The sequence below is a fragment of the Chaetodon auriga genome, chromosome 2, assembly GCF_051107435.1.
Source record: "Chaetodon auriga isolate fChaAug3 chromosome 2, fChaAug3.hap1, whole genome shotgun sequence".
Taxonomy (NCBI): Eukaryota; Metazoa; Chordata; class Actinopteri; order Chaetodontiformes; family Chaetodontidae; genus Chaetodon; species Chaetodon auriga.
In genome coordinates this window covers 27,018,134-27,039,340 of record NC_135075.1, presented here as the reverse complement: position 1 = coordinate 27,039,340, position 21,207 = coordinate 27,018,134, and the positions used below count along the sequence as shown (strand labels likewise).

Genomic DNA, 21,207 nt, shown 5'->3' with positions numbered 1-21,207 from the left:
CAATAAGAAAAAAAATCCAAATGTAATAAATATCAGCTAATTTCATGCAACGCAACATGGCACTATTTCTTATTCATCTTCTGCAGCACAGCCTCCACATGCAGCGCCAACACACTGGTGAATGGGTCTGCGCTCACGTTCAATTTACATCGTCTGACCAGAAACAGACGGAGCTTCATTTTTTCCCCACAGAACATCTGACTCCGTGCATGCAGCCATGAAGTCTTCAACAAAGGCGTCTTGAATCTTGCCGATGCGGCTGCACTTTCTGAGAGTTTGTTGAAGTGATGAGCTCTTTTTGCCTCTCACCATTGTGTTTTCTTCATGGCGGAAATCACACACGTTAACAGCTGTAGTCACACACCTGTCTCCACCCGCCTGCACCACCTGCTCACCTCAGAGCCGGAGGCAGGTCACAGTGGCTGAATGCTGACATTCAGGTGAGGCTTCAAGTCACACACATTGATTCACACGTTAGAAATGAGCCAATATACAATTGAGTTTGGTTAAAATGAAAGAAAAACCAACATTTACACTGAGCGAATAAAAAGGCCTTCACGTAAAGACAACAAAAGGCAACAAGCAACCACAAAACACCTGGAAAATAAAGAGCAAAAGCTCCTCATGGGGAATGAGATCTGACCTCGACTCGTTTCTTTATCTTTAAACCTTTCTTCCAGCACAAAAATAAAAAAAAGAAGCTCTCTGCGATTCTGACAGGACGGGACTCGTTAGGGAGTCGAGTGTCTCTGAATATATGCTGGGGCTCTCAGAAACAGGTCAGACAGTGGGACAGCATCTGGTTCCACAAGGCTACCCAACCAGTGAAACTTCACATGAGCACTCACCTCTCCGCCTCAGAGGCGAATAAGACGAGCGTCACATTAGTCCAAAACATACTGAAAGTTTTCCACCGCACACTAAACGCTTCACTGCAGGCCAAACATCAGCTGATGAGCCGGGCCGTCAGTCAGAGCTACAACTAGATATTATTTTCCATAATCGATGACTCTGCTGCTCATTGTTTGGTCTGTAACATGTCATTAAACGTGTCCACATGGTCACACTGACGAACCAAACACGCTTCACCTCTGAGAAGCTGAACGAAGGAATCAACTACTTTGATAACCGACTACTTGTTCCCTTTTTTTGTTGATCACTTAATTATTTCAGCTGGAGTCAAACGGCTTTTCATATCTGAACATAAAAAAACTCAACATCAGCCTCAATAATCAGCATGCAGGGTAATTAATACCTGCCTGACAGCATCAGAACTGAACATTATTATACTTGTAAAGGTTGAACTGCGTTATATTCTACAAGTGCACCTAATAAAGTGGACACCCAGTGAATATTTATATATTTTTTTCCAAACCACATTTCATAAAAATCAATGCAAGCAGCCAATTTGCATTTTAGAGTTACTGATAGATAATTTTCATCATTTCTCCATCCTAACCAGCACATTACCTCCATGTTAAAGTGTGCAGCAGAATAAACAAGATTTTATTTGCACAGGATTTTGTTTGAAGACGTCGAAAATTCACGACAGATCTAGTGTTTTCTAATCAACGAGCAGCAAAAATCGGACGTTCAGTCACGTGTTTTCCAGAGGAACGCGACCGGCGTTCAGCTGACTTTTGGACACCGACTCCTGGAATTTACCTGCATTGAGTCACTAAAGGTACGAACACATTCATGACAACTTTTTTGCAGGATGTAAACATATCTGGTAAAGACTGGCTTCATTGGGTGCTGCCAAAGTTGCCTCCAACAAGTTCCAACACAGCATACTTTAGGCATTCCACTGGAAACGCTTACGGTGCTGACGCTGTAGTCTAAGCGTCAGCTGTAGTCTGAATCTACGACTGATGGTACAGTCTGTGTTGTCTCAGACTCGGGGTGGAACAAATCCTTTCCACACGTTTCTCAGCGTTGCCTACTGCTTCATAACGTCTTCCAGATATCTAGAGACATTAGGCAACCCTTCTTGGTTGAATCTCTAGTTGATTATCACAAAGTCAAATCTCATGGCTTCAGTGAGGAACGCTCATTCAACACATCCTGGAGCACACAGTCCTCCAGGACGGACAAGAAGAACAACAGAAGCAATGTCGTATTTTGAGATGGATTATGTGCTTTACGTTGTACCATCAACAAAGTCGGACAGATGTTCATTTCCCAGCTGTTTTAACTAGCTCTGCAGCAGACACTGGCAGCGCTTTCCCATAAGTTATTTTTTCTCCAGTCAGTCTGAAGTCAAGTCTGAAGAAGGAAACCTTCTCATGTGCTCAAAGTGCTGCTCAAGTCAGTTTAATCTCAATAGAACAGAAGCGTAAATTACAATTTGCCTTATGGGTCTTTAACAAGAAGCAGACAACAGTTGTCAGAAAGCAGCTGCTTATGCTAATAATAACAATAATAATAATAATAAACTTTATTTTCAGAGCGCCTTTCATACAGGAATTGCAGCTTAAAGTGCTTTACGGGAAAGGAATCACACGCACCAAGTGGGTGCTTTACATAAAAAAACTTAACTCAGAAAACTAGTCAGCCGAAAAACGGCAGGTACCTTTACACTCAATCAATGCCAGCCACGTATTTTCCTGTTCCAGCGCTCCCCACTCGCTCCACCATCCATTCATTCTCTGAACTTCCTGCCTGTCAAACTCTCCACCAGAAAGCTGGAGAAGATTTAGAAGAGGTGATGTCAACAGCAGGTCACTACCTTCACTTTGCTTCAAAGAAAGAGCAGGTGCTCTTCATATTCTGTACTCTCTGTTCATGACATTCAGCAGAATCGCCCTTTCACTGCTTAACACATGGATGATAAAATGGCATCTGTGGCGTGCTACTCTGCAGCAGCGCACGCATTCAGGCACTCCCACCACCTGTCTCACTGTACCATTAAGGGGGGGCTGCAGCATCTGCACACAAGTTTAGACCAGACTCATAACTGCCATCTTTAACAGCATGACACTTAATCCTTAAAGCAGACACTGTACATTCTGTCAATAAAGCCTTTTAACTGCAAGTGAAAGAGTCGGTCGGCCAATTCATTTCCTCGTGCACACCTGTCCGAAAGACCAGTGCCACCAAGACACAAACACCTGAAAATGGTCGAGCTGTTACTGAAACGCACACAAACACAACCCCCATGTACGAAGAAGCCATCAGGTAGCACCCACGCCGCCAGGCTGCCAGGTGATCTCTGGGAAACGCGGTGCAGAAACACCACAGCAATACAGGCACATATGGTGGCTAAAACAAGCTCGTAAGCCTGATCGGTTAAAGCTTCGGGGTATGTGGGACGCTCCACGCCCCGAGGCACGCCGACTACATCGCTCTGAGAGGCGGGGCCCGTGTGATGCGTTATGCCTGTCACGTGGGAGGATGCGTCATGTGCAGGGCATGGAGTGAAAATAAACACAGGGAGAGTGAACCTGTGTTATCACAGGACTAAACGGCATCATAGCCTCATCTCTCCATCCTGTTTCCATAGAGACACTAAATGACAATCAAGCAATCTGTGTACATGAACATTTTAAAAGCCACAAATCCATCTTAACAAGCATTATAATTATTATTATTATTATATTATTATCATTATTGAATTAGTTTTTTCTTCCACCGCCGTTCCATTTCTATTTTAATGTTCGGTCAGCTTGTTGGCATTTTATCCCTCCTCATTTCCTCGTGACGAGCTACAGTCCAGCCTTTGTTTGCGTCGCTGTTCATTGGATAAACTCACGTCCACGTCTTTTGTTTGACTTCACTGTCAAGCTTTTAATTTAAGGAAAGCTAATGAAGTTATACTCCCAATATGATAACATCAAGTAGGTAATATTTAGCAAATAAGTTGCCTCAGTCAGTGCAGACAGGGTATCTGTGTTTTATTAGGTCTCCTGCACACACGGCTGCATACAGTTTCTGTGAATGGTCAGGACGTGTGATGTGTAAAGATGGAGCATGCAAAATAATCTACATTATATGACAGTGTTTGTGCAGGAAATGGGGTTAAATAGGCCCATTAGTACGTGTCGATGGGGTCACCGCTCCATCCAAAGGGGACAATAAACAACAACGTGAGGCTGGACGCTAATATTGAAATGATATGAGGTTTGAAACTGGACATAGCGTAGAAGACATAACACATTTCCTTTCAATCACACTTAACCGACGAGAAATCTTAGGAAATATTGAAATCACATGGGTGGAAAACAGGGCGATGGAGAAAGCACAGAGTGCCTCTGACAAATGACTTTATACATCGTACATCATATACCGTTCAATAAAGTTTGGAAAAAAGAAAGAAATGAGATCTGTGAATAATTCAATATGAGGATTCTGTCACAGCGCGTTTATCTGAGGAGACAATAAACACAGAAACTGAACTGCTGCTCAGCTCTGCTGGAACCTCAACCACTTCCAGCGACTGCAGAGGGTCTAAATAAAACGCTTCAATCTTCAATTCGGATCAGTTTCCATCGGCGAAAATAAAATTCGTGTTCAGGATTCGACTGTGCGGCCTTACTGCATGTCACCACCTCTCACCCTCATCTTCACTGTCACTCCACGGTTAAGGCCAGCAATCTAGTGGAGAATAAATGCCGTAAAAATGACCTTTAAAAATGACAAAGAGATGGCCTCATGGTAGATTCAAACCCCACCCATCGCACCCCAACATACAGACCCACCCTCCTCCTCCTCTGGCATCTGGAAACACATCAGCTTTATGTTTCCTGCAGGATGAAATACAGAACGTTTGAATTGAAGCCATTCAGTCAGCTTTACCACAGATGATACGGCAGAACAGAGTTCCTCATCAGCATTAGAGTGCCCTCAATGCCCTGATGGTTAATATACTAAACACTCCTGCAGCTTTAAAGTGATTCTGTGTGACGGAGAAGTGTAAGAAAGGGGAAACAGCGATGTAAAGAAGCTGTTGACTTCCTGTTCTTACTGAACCCCCTCCCCCAGAAAAGTGACAGCAGTCAAATGTGAGTGAGAAAGACAGCATGGAGGCTTTTCTCAAGATTTGTGCCAAGTTGTTTTATCCCAACACACCTGTCACCCATGAATATTGATGCGAGAGCAGGCCGTTTTCAGAAACGAAACAACAGTCTGCTGCTCGCTCATTTTGCAGCCTTATGTGGCAGAACTCGCACACGCAAACACACAAACAAACACGCACACCCGTGCTTTCGTACGAAGGAGGCCACATCTGAAAGCCAGAGCTGCAAAAATGTCAACTTTTTCACTGAATCGCATTGTTGTGATCTTGTTACATCATTCAAATGCAAACTTAAAAACTGATTAAAAACCACCAAACGGCTCTTTGTTACGCACATAACGAAAAGTTTTTCATGTAACGTGTAACAGAGCAGCGTCGCTAACATCACTTTGACGGTTACAGAAGTGATTTTTCAAACATCTGCCACATGATGATTATTGAGATAAGGCTTACAGCTATGTAACCCAGCCTTAAAGATCAGAGCTGAAACAATGAGTCAATTACTCAATTCTCTGCTAAACCTTAAATTAAGAAAATAATCTGATTGTTAAGTAATGAAAATATCATCAAGGAGCAGATTTATTTCAAATAAAATGCATTTGTATTTCTTTCTTTACACAGTAAAAATCCTATTTGCACTTTCAGTCCTGCCAGTGAAATCTTCCAGAATAAATAGCCTCCAGGATTTATTTTTATCGCCTGGAAAAGTGGGTGCTACGGCAGACTTCAAGCAGCCACTGACAGACATCCTTCTCGCCGTCTCGGTGGACAAACCCGTTCCCTTTTCAACGACCTTGTTCCCTTCGCTCGACCACTTGCCCTTGCGCGAAAGGTTGCCGCGTCTGAGGATCACCAGGAGGCGACTCACTTGAGGGACGAGGAGGAGCAGCCGGCTGTGCAAAATCAAAGCCAAATCCGGCCCCGTCCTCTCCAAACATGTGCATGTTTGCATGCACAAAGTGGGGAGTGTGCCTTTAAAATGGAACACAGCAGCTCCTCCTCGCTCCGTCCCCGCTTCGGCTGTACGACGCTCCCACGAGGGAGCAAACAAAGGAGCGGACAGTGTTGTCAGTGGCGGCCTGGGTTACAACACAGCCAGACTCAGCTTTCTCATATTAATTAGATAAATCACTGATCACCTCCAAATCTCAACCTCTGTCGCATCTCCTGCTGACACATTTTTCCTTCTTTCCTCGGGCCGAGCATCCAGCTGACCTAGTCCGCCGCTGCTGTGACATTGACATATTTAGACTATTGTGTGCTATATTTAAAGGTCACAACTGAATCTTCCAGCTTTTTCCACTCGTTGGACCGAAGCACCACACTGAAACCACAGTTACTGCATTTTTGGAGAAAGACACCTACGTACAGGTGATTTAAAATGTATGAACACAGCATCACAGAGTTAAACCGACCATGGTCTGTAGTTTGCACCACACCATGACTTCTTACCTCCCTCCCACTTAGCGTTCCCTTTAAAGGTCCAGTGTGTAGGATTTAGACAGATCGACTGGCAGAAATTGAATATAATATTCATAAATATGTTTTCATTAGTGTACAACCAATTGAAAATAAAAATCATTGTGTTTTCCTTTCCTTTCGAGTCTGCCGTGTGTCTACAGTAGCCCTGAACGGACAAACCACAGACGCCTTTCTGCACTGTGACCAAACATCAATCACAATTTCCCAGAGCCCAAGGTGAGGTCTTCACATTGATTTCTTTTGTCTGACCAACAGGCCAAAACACAAAGATAACGCAGTGATATAAAACGGAGACACGCACCGATGAAGGGGGCCTTAATAAAAGACTATCAAAACTATTCATTCTCAGTCAATCGCCCTATCAATTATTCAACTGATCATTTCAGCTCCACCTCCCTTTATGGATTTTTGGGATCAAGTGGTTGACAATAATATGAAGGGTAACAGGATGAAACCGGTGTCGCCAGACGGCAAAAAGCATCTTTCATCTGCCACATCTGTCTTCTGTAACTGATTCCTATTGGTTAGCTCAGTCATCGCGGGGAAGCTCGACCAAAGAAGACGTCATGAGACTCAGTTTAGGCGAGATCAACCTCCAGTGGTATTCAAAAGCTTTTACAACAGAACAATTTGTGGACGATCACCGTGATGTTACCTGCTGTTTCTGTGCCACATTTATCCTTTAACGTAAACGTACGGCTGCCTTCTGCAGGGAAAAAAGACGAGCGCCTTCCATTCCAGCTAATTGAGATGCTGATTGACACTAAATGAGACTCTAAACTGAGATTCACCCTCTCTGCTTAGAACAAATCCCGTCTGTCTCCACCCACAGAAGTGACAAAGACAAAAAAAAACAACACACAGACCATCTTCTTAACAGCAGCAAGTGTGAACGCCAAAAAAAAACTTTTCTCTCTTTTGGTGTCTTTTGCTAAAAAACAACACTGTTTGAACTCAGTGGGATTTTAGAGCATTTCTGGGTATCAACGTTCAATTTTCACACAGCCGCTGCCGACACCTGCATCTGAACACCGAACCTGCAACCCTGCAATCAAAGGACGGAGTCTGCAAGGGAACCGTGGCGCTCAAAGTTTTCCATCATCAGGAGCCTGAAAAGTCTCCAAACTCACTGCTTACATGCACCTGCTTTTATGTCCGTACAGCACCATATAAATAAAGGTTATTGTCTTTATTATCTGATCTTTTGTAGCTCTGTTTGGAAAGACTGTATCACTCAAAGGACGATTACAGTGATTTTAGACAAACTACAGCAGTTGTTCAATTTTCTGGATGGCTTAACAGAACACCTTGATTCAACACTAAACCATCAACAGAGGCTCGCCTTATAATTTGATCTGAGATGGCAACCTGAGGAACAAAAGGAGCCTGACAGGATCATATGCCTCTGGTTACTCTGTGTACTGCAAGGTGGAAAGTTATAATAGAAAGTTCTAAATAAATGTGATGTATTAACAAAGCGCCAGAATTTGTTCCAAATCACAGCAAAAGTTCATTAAAATAGAAGCTGTAGCATCATTTCCACCAACAACAAATCTTTCTAACAGTCTCTTTTTGGCTTATTCACAGATTCTCATGTTAAATTTTAAGTGTGAGTGTTAAGAAGTGTCCCAAATCCATACTACACACTTATTCAAAGAGGGCTTTGACTATGTGATGCATTCACACTGGATGAGGGACAAAATTAAGTGTATTTAAAGCATTCAATATGCATGCAAAAAAAAAAAACTTGATTTTTGAGTGTGCTGTCGATGTACATCATTCTCCCGCAGTGCAATCCACAAAGGAGCTTAATCACAGCTGCAACAGATTAAGACTACCTGTGGATGGAAAGAGCTCCAGGAACACCTCAGGAAACAAAAAAATAATTTCTCTTAGAAAACCGTTCTGCTGTCTCTGTGAGATGTGTCGCTGTCAGCGCTTTTCTTCAGTTGCAGTTGATTGACATTCGTTTGACGTCAGTTCGTTCATAGCTTTTTTTCTTACATACCATGAAACTGATCAGTCATGTACTGTGCAGGCAATATTAAGCTCAGATTAGTCATGAAAGGGCTAACTTTGCTTGTTATTCTTTGCTATAAAGGCAGTGAAAAGCTCTACTTAGTGAACCACGATATGGTGGATGTGCTTTATGCTTAATGCCATCGATATCCCATAACGTCACTTTGATACTGAAACAGGTAGTTTTCATTTCACTGCAGAATCATCACATGTACAGTTTCAACCAGCGATTTATCAACTGGAGTGTACCTGTAACGGTGCAGCTACGCACTCAGCAGCCACTTTATCAGGTACACCTGCAAAATCGAATGCAATCCAATACAACACCTGAGCCAGAAACTCAATCTCTGCAAAGATAATAACGTTCAGTTTTAATCGATGCTGTAAGAGAGGTATTCATGTACTATATGTCTATTATTGAGGCTGTTTGCAGTGGTGCTGAAGTGGACTGCATTACACTGGGAGGGCAAGAACATTAGAAACATGCTGATATAGGAAGTTACAACAAACATACACTTGAATTAAAACATCTGACAGTGTCTACCAAATTAAAAAAAAAATTAAAATCAGAATCTTCCTAGTTGTAGAATTTGTGACAGATCTGCTGTAACTGCACTGAACTGCAGAGGTGTACCTAATATAGTGGCCAGGTAGTGCAGATGTCACTGTCTACGAGTATCTGTCCTGATTTATGATTAAACACTACAGTGATTTGGAATCGCTGAGGGAAAAGATCACACATTACGTCAATTCAAATGTGGAAAATGTAATATTTGTTTTGTCAGAATGTGATCAAACATCTCTGCAGCTTGTACAACAGGTGGGAAGTGCCGCACCGCCGTCACCTGCAGAAAAGGGTCACCTGCGCTCTATAATTATCACAAGAGATTTGTAGAAACACACAGAAAGTTAGCTCTGAACTCTACCGGCTAAAAACCGGGTATTAATTGTCAAATGTAAAATAACCAAGACACTTATTACCTAATAAATTATCAGCAGAGTAAAGATGTGCTGTAACACAAAGGTCACGCATTTAATGCCAAGACCTGCTGGTTCTGTCATCTCATTGTTTCCCCTACAAACAGCAGCTGAAAACATCGTGCATCAGTATGACCATAACACTGCAAATGATTCTTCCTATTATTTTTTGAATGAAGGTGTGAATAAACTAACTTAAGTGTGCTGGGACGTATGGAAATGTGAACTGCCGCCTCTACTCCTGCTTTAACAGTTTCACTGAGAAGAAGGGGGCAAAAGTTTCCTTTCCTCTCCCAAGAAACGCCTGACGGTGGAGGCAAAGTGCAGCAGCAGCTCTGCAGGCAGGCCGGAAAAAAGTATAACACAATGAGTGGACGCCGGCGAAGACAGACACAGTCATGAGAGTCTTCAAACAGCCAAGGCTGCATGTCTTCTGTGGGAGGACAACACAGGACAAACGTCACAAGAGCAACACAAAGTCGACCGATTCATCCCATGAGGTGTTTAACCACCGGCACCAGGTGAGGAAACACTGCAACAGTGTCACCCTGGAATGACCCAGGAGGTCCTGAGACTCAAAGGAGCAAACTTTCAGCTCATAGCAAACCAAGAGCACGACATCCATCCAGGTTAGATAGTTGAGAGGACATTAAATACATTCCCATCTACAATGAGTAGATTTTAGATTGTGCCACTGACACTGAGGATTTGGGGAATAACCTGTGTCCAGACCACCATCATCCTGACAGGTGTGGACAAAACCTTCTGGAGCCATGCTGGCAGTAAAGCCTGGAGCCTAAAGTCTGAATATAACAGGGACACCTATTCAGTTTTAAGGGCTTTAATGTAACTTATGTATTATATTTACAAATCATGCAATTATTCATTGAGTCAGACCACAGTGATTGGGATAAAGTTAGCTCTTTGCACACCCTTTGTCTGTAGCCCCGGGCTGTTACACCTGGCCAGGTGAAAGTGTGTGCATAGACAGACACACCGCCGCCTCATGACTGGATGTACTTGAATGACTCACTACGTGCACGCGCACATACCTGGCTGCTATAGCTACAAATGTTTCCAGGGGCTAACAGGCTAACAACCTAGCTTACACCTCTTTGAGGTTTATGGCTGTAACGAACGCTAGCAGACGCAGGGGCTAACGCACTGCTAGCTTGAACGTTACTGGATTGCCACAAGTTGGGAGAGCTAGCTAGGAGGGGGGGGGGGGATAAAAGAAGTTCCCGGCGAGCAAAACGGCGACTTGAGATGAAAAACACGAAACACACACAACACACACCTACACAGACAAGGAGACAGTGTGTCCTACTTAATGTTAGCACCCGCTGCTACCGAGCTAGCTTTCCCCGCTAGCTCTGTAATGTCACTGCATCGCTGTTGTAAATACATTATAACAGCCCTCTCCTTACACGTGTGGACAGCCTCTAAAACTCCTTCTCGGGGACATCTCTCCACAGAAAAACCCTCCCCGGCGGACAGCTCACCTGCTCCGGACACCGGACACACGCTCTCACCGGCGAGACATCCTCCCGGTTAGCCCGAAAAACACTGGCGCTTTTTATTTCCAAGGACACAAAATCGCCATGACAGTTTAGAAAAATGCATAAAAAATTAGCAGGCAGGGGAGGGAGGGGAGAGAGGAGAGAGAGAGAGATGGGGAGGTGAAGGGAGGAGAGGAGGGAGGGGTGAGGGAAGAGGAGGGGGAAGGATGAAAAGAGGAGGAGGAGGAGTGGAACTCCGTGCAATATCTATTTAATCCACATAAAGCTAGCAGCTCCGCGGAGTTTATTCAGTCTGGATGCCGGAGTCCTGCACTGTTTGGCCACCACAGTCCGGTCCAGACAGCACGCACACATACACGCACACACATACACACACACCTTCTCCCTGTCCACAAAGACAAGCCGCATCCAAAAGTTAGAGGGTGCTTCTTACCTAAAATGGCCACTGCAGCAGCCAAAACACACACAGCTTTTTATTTGGTGGAAGTTTAACAGCGGCGGCGGCGGCGGTGTGGCCGCTGCAGCCAGCCTAACCTTACCATTTGGATCCAGTGGCAGCTCAGCATTTCAGATTTTTCCATTGGCTGCAGCCTAGCGCAGCTGGCCCCGTGCATATTTCCATTGGCCCTGCAGCTGTCAAGCAAGCGAAGCGAGCGAGTCTCTCCCGGGTTTGTCTGAGAGCTATCGCGGCAGCCCCAGGCAACACCATTGTGTATTGTGTGCGTTTTTCTGCCCTCCTCACGCACACTGCCTGCTGTTTATTCTAGGTGCTGGTGTCGTTCTGTTGTTGTCCTTACCGCAGACTTGCAGGGAGATCCTTCTCGTACCGGGGGGGAAGCTTCCCACCGCACCGCCCGCCCGGCTGGCTCCTGCTGTCATTGAAGGAAGGAAAAAAACAAGAGGGGAGCGTTCAGTTTTCAGCCCCCCCGATGCAACAAAACGAAGGGGTTTACATTTCTCCTCTACTGCCTGCGTCCACCAATCATGTCGCTTTTTACTCCTCCATCATTACCGGGTTTGAAGGGCGGAAGAAAACATTCCACGTCTTTTGCAGATCAGGTTGCGTTTCCCGGATGTTCGGCTTGTTTCTGGACTCGAAGTGTGCGAGCTGCAGTGTTTACCTGCTGTGGATGCGTTATGCGTTTGTTTTTTGGGCGTTTAAGGCTGATGGGGAGTTCTGGTTTTTTTCATTCAACTCGCTTCCTTTCCAAACTTCACCTGAAGTCTCTGCTTGACCCGCCGGTCTCTGTGTCCCGTTGTGTGCGAGAGTTAAACCTGTTAAAGGCACATTTTTATGGTAGAAAATACACAGAATAAATACTACACATACATAAATACGTATTATAACCTCTGATCACACTTTTTTCTAATGTATTCATGACAACTGGTCAAAAATACACAGGATTATTTCAGATAAATACCAACAAATGTGTGCAAATTGAGCTTAAAATTCAGGAAATAGTTTGATCCCAACTCAAGATTCGCTTTCTAGACTTTTCTGGAGCTCTCAACCACATCACATGGTTGTAATCAGCATTAACATGACATGCCAGCTCAGTGCTGCAGATGTTGTTTCTGACCCCAGTGGTTTAACTCCACACCTGGCTGCAGGGATGTCCAGGTGTGCTCCAAGGTGAGTCAATACACTGTGACATCATCAGAGGGTGTGGACAGGTACAATGCGGCATGCCAAAACACAGTTGAAACTCCCCAGAGAGAGCAATGAAACACTGCTTCATGTGCTTTTTTAAGGGCTCCTCTCCAGAAATGTTTCAAGACACAAACAAATACTCTTTAAATAATAATTTGTGCCTAATGTGGTTTTTCAGACATTTTTTAAATTTACTTTTTTTATTTTTTGCCCTCGGCAGACGGATGTGAAAACATCCCTCCAGTGTCAACCTCTGCATGTCCATCTCTCCGCACGCCGAAGTGAAGATGAACACACATCTGACTTAAAATGACTTTAAACAAAGATCAAATGTGCAGTTTTCAGAAATCCTAAAGTGATTTGATTAAAGTCATAACAGCTGCAGGGCTCCCATGGGATCCCTCCACGGCACAAGTGAGCAAACTCCATCCACAGAGGAAGGCCATGTGATGTGCTTGAAAGCCTGGAAAAAAGCTGGAAAAGTGGACTTGAGCCAGGATTGTTTTGTCAAAAAGAAATGCATTAGCTGAATGCACCTCCAGGCGTATTATCAACCTGTGAAGCTGTACAAAGACACACTTAAATGTGTTTTAATCCATAAAAGCAGCCTCTTTGTCCATATTTTCACTGATATTGCGTCACTTTATCCTGGAGTCAGATAAACCAGCCCTCTGGCCTGTTATTCTGAAAGTGCATGACCAATCAATTGGTTTTTTGCAAGTTGAAACTCATCATTAACAAGTCCTGAGCTGCCTTGAGCCCAGTATTCAGAGTGAAATCCCACCGTCTCAAACATCTGGACAAACCAGTCTCATCTGCCTGGTTTCCTTGGGTTTAAAGCGTGACAGACAGACTGAGATGATAATCCTGAGCATGCTGCGTGCGGTTCACTTCACGGCGTCTCTGAGTGCTGAGATTTGAATTTTTCAAGCAGTTATCTCCTCCTGCAACTTCAGTCACTAAGATGCAAAGCACAGAAAGCTGTCCCGTCCTGCAAAGGTAGAATTAACGTCGTTTTCGGTGCGATGACTGGGAGGGTGAGCCGTATGATGCAAACTGTTGCAGAGTGAATTGTGACCCCCGCGACGTCCACGCGCTATGCTGAGGTCAGCACTGTTGCAGGTCACTCACTCCTTTTATGGAAGAAAAATTTCACAGTGGTGAACGAGCTCCATCTGCGACAACACAAACTGAAACCCTCCCTGCATCTTTAATGTCTTCTTAATTAGACACACACATCATCCAGCAGGCAGTGCTTATTAACAAACACTCACATTGTCTATTGTGGTGAGATGAACACTGGGAGAACCAGTCGGTAAAGTCGAAATGTTACTGAAATAAGCGATGGAACAGTCTGGCTTGCAAATGATCATTTTCCTTCTCCTGCACATTTAACCTTTATTTTTAACACTTCTTTATTTTTACCTGTTACTGTGTGTTGCGTTCTATTTATTCTTAGGCTAAAATCCAAATGAAACTAAATGGATTAACTAAATATATGAGATTTATTTTGCTCCTGTCTGAGCTGTAGACAGACAGAAATGAATGAAGTGTCTCACCTCACACCCTTTCCCAGCACTCCTGGGTCTACTAATATATACAAATACAGTATATAATACATACAAATCTGTTAACCTCACATCTCACCCTCTGCTGAAGAAGATGCTTTTGCTCTTTTAAATTGCTAATTAACGTAAGATTAATCAGCGGGGTTTGACTTGGCAGACAGTAACAGCTTGAAATAGGTTCATGTTGAGGAGATTTTATGTTTGCTAATAAGTTTGTCTTATGTCACTCAAGTGAAATACAGGATGGGAGAACAGTATTTAACATAAATAGGCTAGTTTAAAGTGCATTTTAATGATCCCAAAGCTGAAATAAGCACAGTTGTTTCGAGGCGGTTAGACCATTCATTTGAGCCGATGGTCACCAGGCTTATCGATGAGCACGCTCATTCACATGTAAGACATGTAGCTGATGCTCGTATCCAGAGCTCGCCGTGTTTCTTCAGGACATGTTTGCAGGACAAACTGCAGCAACAGAAATCAAACGTGTGACCTTTCAACCTATCCTGCCTTCAATACACATCGCTTGAGAACGCACCTTGTGCTGTATTTGCTTGTGACGCTGCGTTATGCCTTTGTATTTACAGAACTGCAGTTCATGTGTTTGCCCTCAGCCGCACCGCCGATGCTCTTTGAGGTTTATTAGACGAAAGGTCATGGTTTGTATCCTCCTGAGAAAATGCTGCATATCCTTTAGGCAAATATGAAAATCATCCAATAAAGAAAACAGAGAAAAAAGTGAATGGCACGATTTGGATATTATAGTTTAGATTCAGAAGTCTGCAGCCCGGGGCTCCAGGGTGGCAGAGACCACGAACCGCAACGTCCCTCATCAAAGTCCCAGATATTTAACCTCTCAGATGGTTTTAAAGAGAGGTGAAGAAAGCTATTTATGTAGAAATACAGAAACCAACAGAGGAGGAGGAGGTTTACGACACCACTCATCTCCAACCTACAGTACTTTTCATCCCCTCCCAGGAGATTTAACAACTGTTCACATTTGTCCTCATGTAACAACTCCAACGCCTTTATAACAATCAGTGACCTCGGTAACGAACCCAGAGAGGTTAAAAACCCATTTTCCCACCAGTCAGTTAACTGGAGAGCTGGAACACTGTCAGGTTTCTACATCCAGTCCAGCTGCCGTCGATTCAAGCCTCCATGATGACTGAGAATATTCACATTTAGCTGTTAGCATAGTATGCTAACATGCCCATGTTTAGCATGTTAGGTAATATGCTAGTGTTAGTACATTTACAAAGCACATCAAAAATGTTTGACAGGTGAATGTGGTGCCAGCTGGATTCATGGTTGTACATTAAAGGGTTACAGCCTGCACGTGTAGTCTAGTCTGCGTATGTACACTGATGATGAAGACGAAGTTGAGCAACAAGGCCCAGATCTTCTTCTCAGTAATGCGCAATCCTTCAGCTCACCGTGATCACTGCTCTCCTTCACAATGGACAAACTAGACTGAAATCCAGCTTAAAAGCAGCAGGGTTCATCCTCTGGGAACATGAATGTAGTTATTTTTCGCAGCTGGATAAGAACAGTGAGTCCCGGTGTGATGGCACATGTGAAGTTAACGTAAAAAAAAATTAAGCAAACTCAGATTGAAGTGATTTCAATTAGCGGATTGGTTGCTAGGTCCCATATAAGATGTATTATAAGATGGTGAGTAATATGGGTTTGTAATGATAACAATAATAATAATAATAATTTCAGAGTATACCGATGATATCTGTGTGGTGACGCAAGCCTTTCTGTTTCTAAAGGCTCATTTTTTATGCCCCCTCTTTTCAATACTTTGCCATGATCTTACATCCATACATGCATTTTGTGAACTCAGTTTTTTCATAAGCTCTGGATACGTGAACACTATCAACTCTAATTGTTGCTATTGCGATAACATAATAAAGCTCAGATTTTCAAAGACTTGCATTTGTCTTTTGATTCACACGGACTACTTCACTAAGATCTGTGTTTATAAGCTTTTGCAGATCTGAGAGGCCTCATTAGGAGAAATGCTTTGCTAGATTTCATTATGCAGTCATTTCAAAGAATTACATAATCAGACAATCTCTATTCCCCGGGTAAGGATGGAAATTAGTTTTATGTTTTGATGAAACAAAGACTCAAACACGACTGATTCTAGCATCAATTTACCTTCTTTTCTAATCTGCATTGCATAATTTTTATGTGTGAAAATGGGATTATCCGAAATCACACAGAGCGTCCAGTGATACAGGATGATCAGATGAGGCTCACATGGACGGCACTAAGGGAGATTGTTAAGTTTTTAATATGTATCGTTGAGCATATGTCCTTACGTACCGGGCAATGCCATAAAAAACTACAGCATGCTCTGGTTCAGAAGAGGCGCCGTGTTTTACATTTCCAGCAAATGCAGCATCACTTTGTTTATAATAAACCAGTTTACAGAAAGAAGAGCTCCACCCAGAGAAGCTCAAACCTCATCGACCATCCATTTCAGTATCATCTGTGATCGACAGGGATGTCTGAGAGCAGCAGCAACACAGTGAACAAGCACAACAGATTGAGACCACATTAATTAACACGACTTCATATTGACAACAGACAGAGTATGTGACAGTCTACATGTGCTCCTGAGCAGTGAGGCTGTTCCAGATCTCGCTGCAATGGATTGCTCTCTGGTGTAAATGTGTCTTGCTGTTGTTGTAGGTGCAGCACAGAGTGGAGCTGAGATAGCACATGTGTTCAACAGAGCCTCCCGTGAAATGCATGTTTGAATCTGTGGCTTGGTAATTGAAGACAGAACTTAAATTTCATGAAAAAAGGTGATTTGCATCAGCGCTTTGCTTCACTTTCAGAGTGAAAAAGGCCTGAATGAAAACAGGCCCTTTACACTAAAATTCTACTTTTACTCTAAGTTTGGAATTAGATAATTAACACTTACTACTGAACAGGTAAGAAATCTTTCATTTGAAATTGCTCCATCATTTAATCAATCTTTCTTTTCCTTCATCATATGTGAAGTTAAAAGTCTCACAAAGAGGAGAGTCTCTTCATATTCAGCTATAATTCATAAACTCCAGTGTCAAGTAATTAAAGGTCAGATCATGTTTACAATCATTTGTGTTTTTAATCTTATCTCAAGATCCCGAGTTGATTTTCTCATTATGCTAACATAACAAAATGGTAGTTTTTGGAAAATGAGATGATGAATAATGACAGAATTAACTAATTATTGAGTAACTAATTGAACAACTAGTTAACAAGTTGTTTTCTGTAGATGACGATTATTATCTGGTCTGATCTTGTTTCATTTTTCTTGAATGGACTAAATATCCACAGCTAAAGGCTAATTAGCTTAGCATGACTGACTTGCCTGTTTCCTTTAGTATTTCATTAATATCACCTCGTCTTTCTCTGTATTTTCTAATTGGACATTCTTCATCAGTTTGATCTTTTTTGTGCTTCCCCCCTCTGAAGTTTCAGGCTCAGTGAAATAAGATGACTGTGGAGCCTTCAGTAGGTTTGGTTAGACCTACGATCATTCCCTCAGTTTAACTCTCACAGTCTTATCAGCGTAACTCAGCACTTCCTCTGCTCTGCATCTTGAGGGAATAGCTTAACTTCTCTTTACTGGTGCAGTTTACCGTCAGGTGTGGAGCACTGCAGCACGGCGTTGTGGTGAATCTGTCTCTACTGTAATGCTGCACAGTGTGATGTGATCACTTATATCATGTTCAACCCCAGTATGCATGGACGAGTGCTGAATCCTAAAGAGCGTAGCACAGTTAAAGTGACGTGCTGTCCTATTGTTGAGTTTGATCTTTATAAAATAACATCATGAGAGTGTTTTGTGGTCTTGATCTTAATATTAGATTTGCATTGTATGACGTTTTGCCGTCATTTTTCTGCCGCAAGCATACAATAAACAACGTTTGAAGCAACTGATGATTGAAATGAATACAAGGTGGAATAACTGAGGTGCAACATGCTGTTTCTGATGTTTATTATGTTGCCCAGTATAAATAAACCATACCACACCAACATAAACATCACATCTCTGGCCAGAGTGCAGCGCACAGCTTCAGCAGACATGATGTGAAAAACTGCACCATGTGTAACAAATCTCCTCCGTCAGATGATGGACAGCCGCTGTCAACAACTTCCTCTTACACTCACATAAACACAAAACACACAACAAAGGCACTGAATGAACTCCAACCCGTATATAGAAAGGATTTGATGACTTCCATTCGTGAAATGATTTTGTTGACTGATTCAATGACAGTTGGAAAAATTGAGTCACTATGTCCTGTGCATCTTGCAGAAACATTTATGGATTGAGGAAAAAACTGAAAGTGTGGCTGAAAGCTTCTAACCACAGCTGATCATACACTCAACTCTAACATGTCAGGGATGAATGCACAGTAACTGCACTGCATGTCTTACTGCTGCAGAACAGACCTTTTAAAAGTAGAAATATCAGTTTATCTAAGTTAAGAGGTCTTTATACATTTGAAAATTAAGGATGAGACTTGCTTTGCAAGGTCGTTCCATTTTAAATCATAGAGCTAAACGCTGTGAGGTGCAGTCACAGTGCAGCAAGCGTTTCAAGCAGACGAGCATCCATGCATACATAATTAGTGTGCCAGCCATTGTAGATGTTTACCTGACTCTGTCTATCCTGCATTTTCTAAATGATGTCTCTTCTGGGGGTGGAGAGATGAGCGCAGCGCTGCATCATGCATGTAAAAACTAGGATTTCTGTTATAGCTGAATGTGGATGTGAATATCAACTACTGTGTTGCCGTCGTGATGCCTTTCCTGCTGCATGTGGTAACAGCAAAAAAAGGCATCATGGCAACTATCCTTCACTCATCCTGAAACAACCACCGCAGCCCATCATTTATTAAAGGTTTCAGATTGAGCTGAACAGACTAATTCAAAATCTGATCTATTCAAATGATCCTTGCGAGACTGTTTGGAGTTAAAAGCCCAGCACTCACTAACTTAAGCATGCACTGTAAGAAAGTACAAAAGAGACGTACGTATATGGACATCAATAAAGTCATCACACTTTTAACTAGTCATTAGAGGGGGGGGGTCCTCCATACACTGCAGGATTTCCTGGACTGAGACAAGATGACTGATTTGTGAGCAGATGTCTTTTAATGGATTTTCATCACAAAATCATCTGTGACGATAATTTTCCCAGAAATTTTGTCATTTTTTGAAAATAAAGCCCAAAATCAGCCTTATGACCCCGCAGCGTGTGACGAATGCTAACCCAGTCTCTTAAAAATGATTTTACTTCAGTTAAAATAAGTTTCTAAAGACTTTTACATACAAGAAGAGACTGAGGGAGATTCTTAATTTCTCAGTTGTTTCTACACTGTACATTATGGATTCATACTTTTATACCTTACTTAACCTAAAAATAATTAATATTCATTGTCATTGTTCATCAATCCAAATAAATGATTTAATCTGCAGAGTTTTGTACATCAAGGACCCGTCAAGGACCCGAACTCTTAGCTTCTATCTGAAATAAAAGGAGAAATTCATTAGATAAGCGCGGCTGTTTGGTTGGAATAAGAGGAGCAGCTCTCTTTGTTTGGAGCGAAGCTTTGAAGTGTGTTTCTAATCAGCAGAGCTGAGCGCAGAGCCCACCGAGCGGGACCACGTTTGGCCGTGGAAGAGTTAAATTATTCTGCATCTGTTCCATGCACCCCTGCAATCCCCACAGATCCTGCCTGCTTTCGCTCCCTCCCTCTGCTCTTCATCCCTCCTCCCCTCCTCCTCTTCCTCCTCTACCTCCTTCCTTCCTCCCCTCGCTTGGCCTCGAGCCCAGAGAGAGTTGGAAGGAGGAACAGATTTTTTTGGTCTTTTCTTCCCCCTCAAAAAGCGTTCAGATCTTGTGTTTCTTGAGTTTTTGTTACCCAGATGTAAAGTGTTGATTTCCGTCTTCTCTCGTGGCCAACTCACCGCGACCTCCACCTCAGCACTAGCGGAAATAAACTGCAACATGAGGCATTTCTGCATCTTTGTGTGTGGTGGAAGGCTGCTGAACTCATTGGCCGCCCTTCCCACATGGTTGCTGAGTATCACATGCATACACCACACACATCATTTACTAATAATCTGTCCTATGATGGCGAACCCCCGCCCACGACTGCATTGTCTGTTTTCTTCTTACCTTTGAAACCATTAACATCTTATATTTCTCTGACCTGCTCTGCTACAAGTGAACGGCCTCAGTATCAAGCACCAAGTAACCGAAGGACCCAGAGAGAGTTCCAAATGGTTTTCATGAAGTGGACAATATACAAAATAGAGTAATGAAAGACTTTAAAAATAAATCAAGGACTCAAATTCCATAAACAGACCCGATCTTAAATCCAACGCATTTAATAAACACAGAAATTAAGGACTGATAGATTATATTTAAATAAACAGTTGCATTTGCAAAAAAAAAAAAAAAAAAAGTAACAATTCAGTTTTTAAAAGCTAATGAAAAACTGCATTTTGCTGATAGAGACACACAGCAAAACAAAGACATTAAGCTAAACAAATATAAGCTAAAATATAATTATTACAGGCAAAAGCAGGCTGCTGGGACTGCAGGCCCCCTAGTGACCACAGTTTAGGATCCCAGATCCAACAATAATAATCTTAAACCTGAAGTAACTTGATAGCTGTCCTTTAACCATTTGAATTGAATTTCATTGGCTATTTGAAATGTCAGTCATCTGCAGAGTTATTTGGGATTGGCTCAATTCTTACACCGAAGAAGAGAAGGAGGGTCTTCTATTCAACTCACACTACCATTGGTCTCTCTGGTAGCTAGGCTTTACCTAGCAGCGTGTGATTGGTCTGATCATACTCCACAGACAAGATGGCGGCCGGATGTTTTTCCTGGGAAAAGGTGGAAGACCAGCCTGCTAATTTTAAAGGAGAAAACATCTTTCTGTGGATTATTATCAT

The 21,207-nt window shown here is 42.7% G+C and overlaps 1 protein-coding gene across 7 annotated transcripts in view; it reads right to left on the bottom strand.

Moving 5' to 3' along the window:
- Positions 1-12,088, bottom strand: part of chd6 (chromodomain helicase DNA binding protein 6) — an 83,861-nt gene extending 71,773 nt beyond the window's left edge. For 4 of the 7 annotated variants that reach the window (XM_076744667.1, XM_076744703.1, XM_076744724.1 and 1 more), the window contains exon 1: positions 10,996-11,131. The gene's annotated coding sequence lies outside the window, so the exon portion shown is untranslated. Of the gene's footprint in view, positions 1-10,995; positions 11,132-11,446 lie in introns of those variants that run through there. The other 3 variants (XM_076744675.1, XM_076744684.1, XM_076744693.1) reach the window with 3 other exon arrangements.
- Between the last annotated feature and the right edge of the window lie 9,119 nt (positions 12,089-21,207).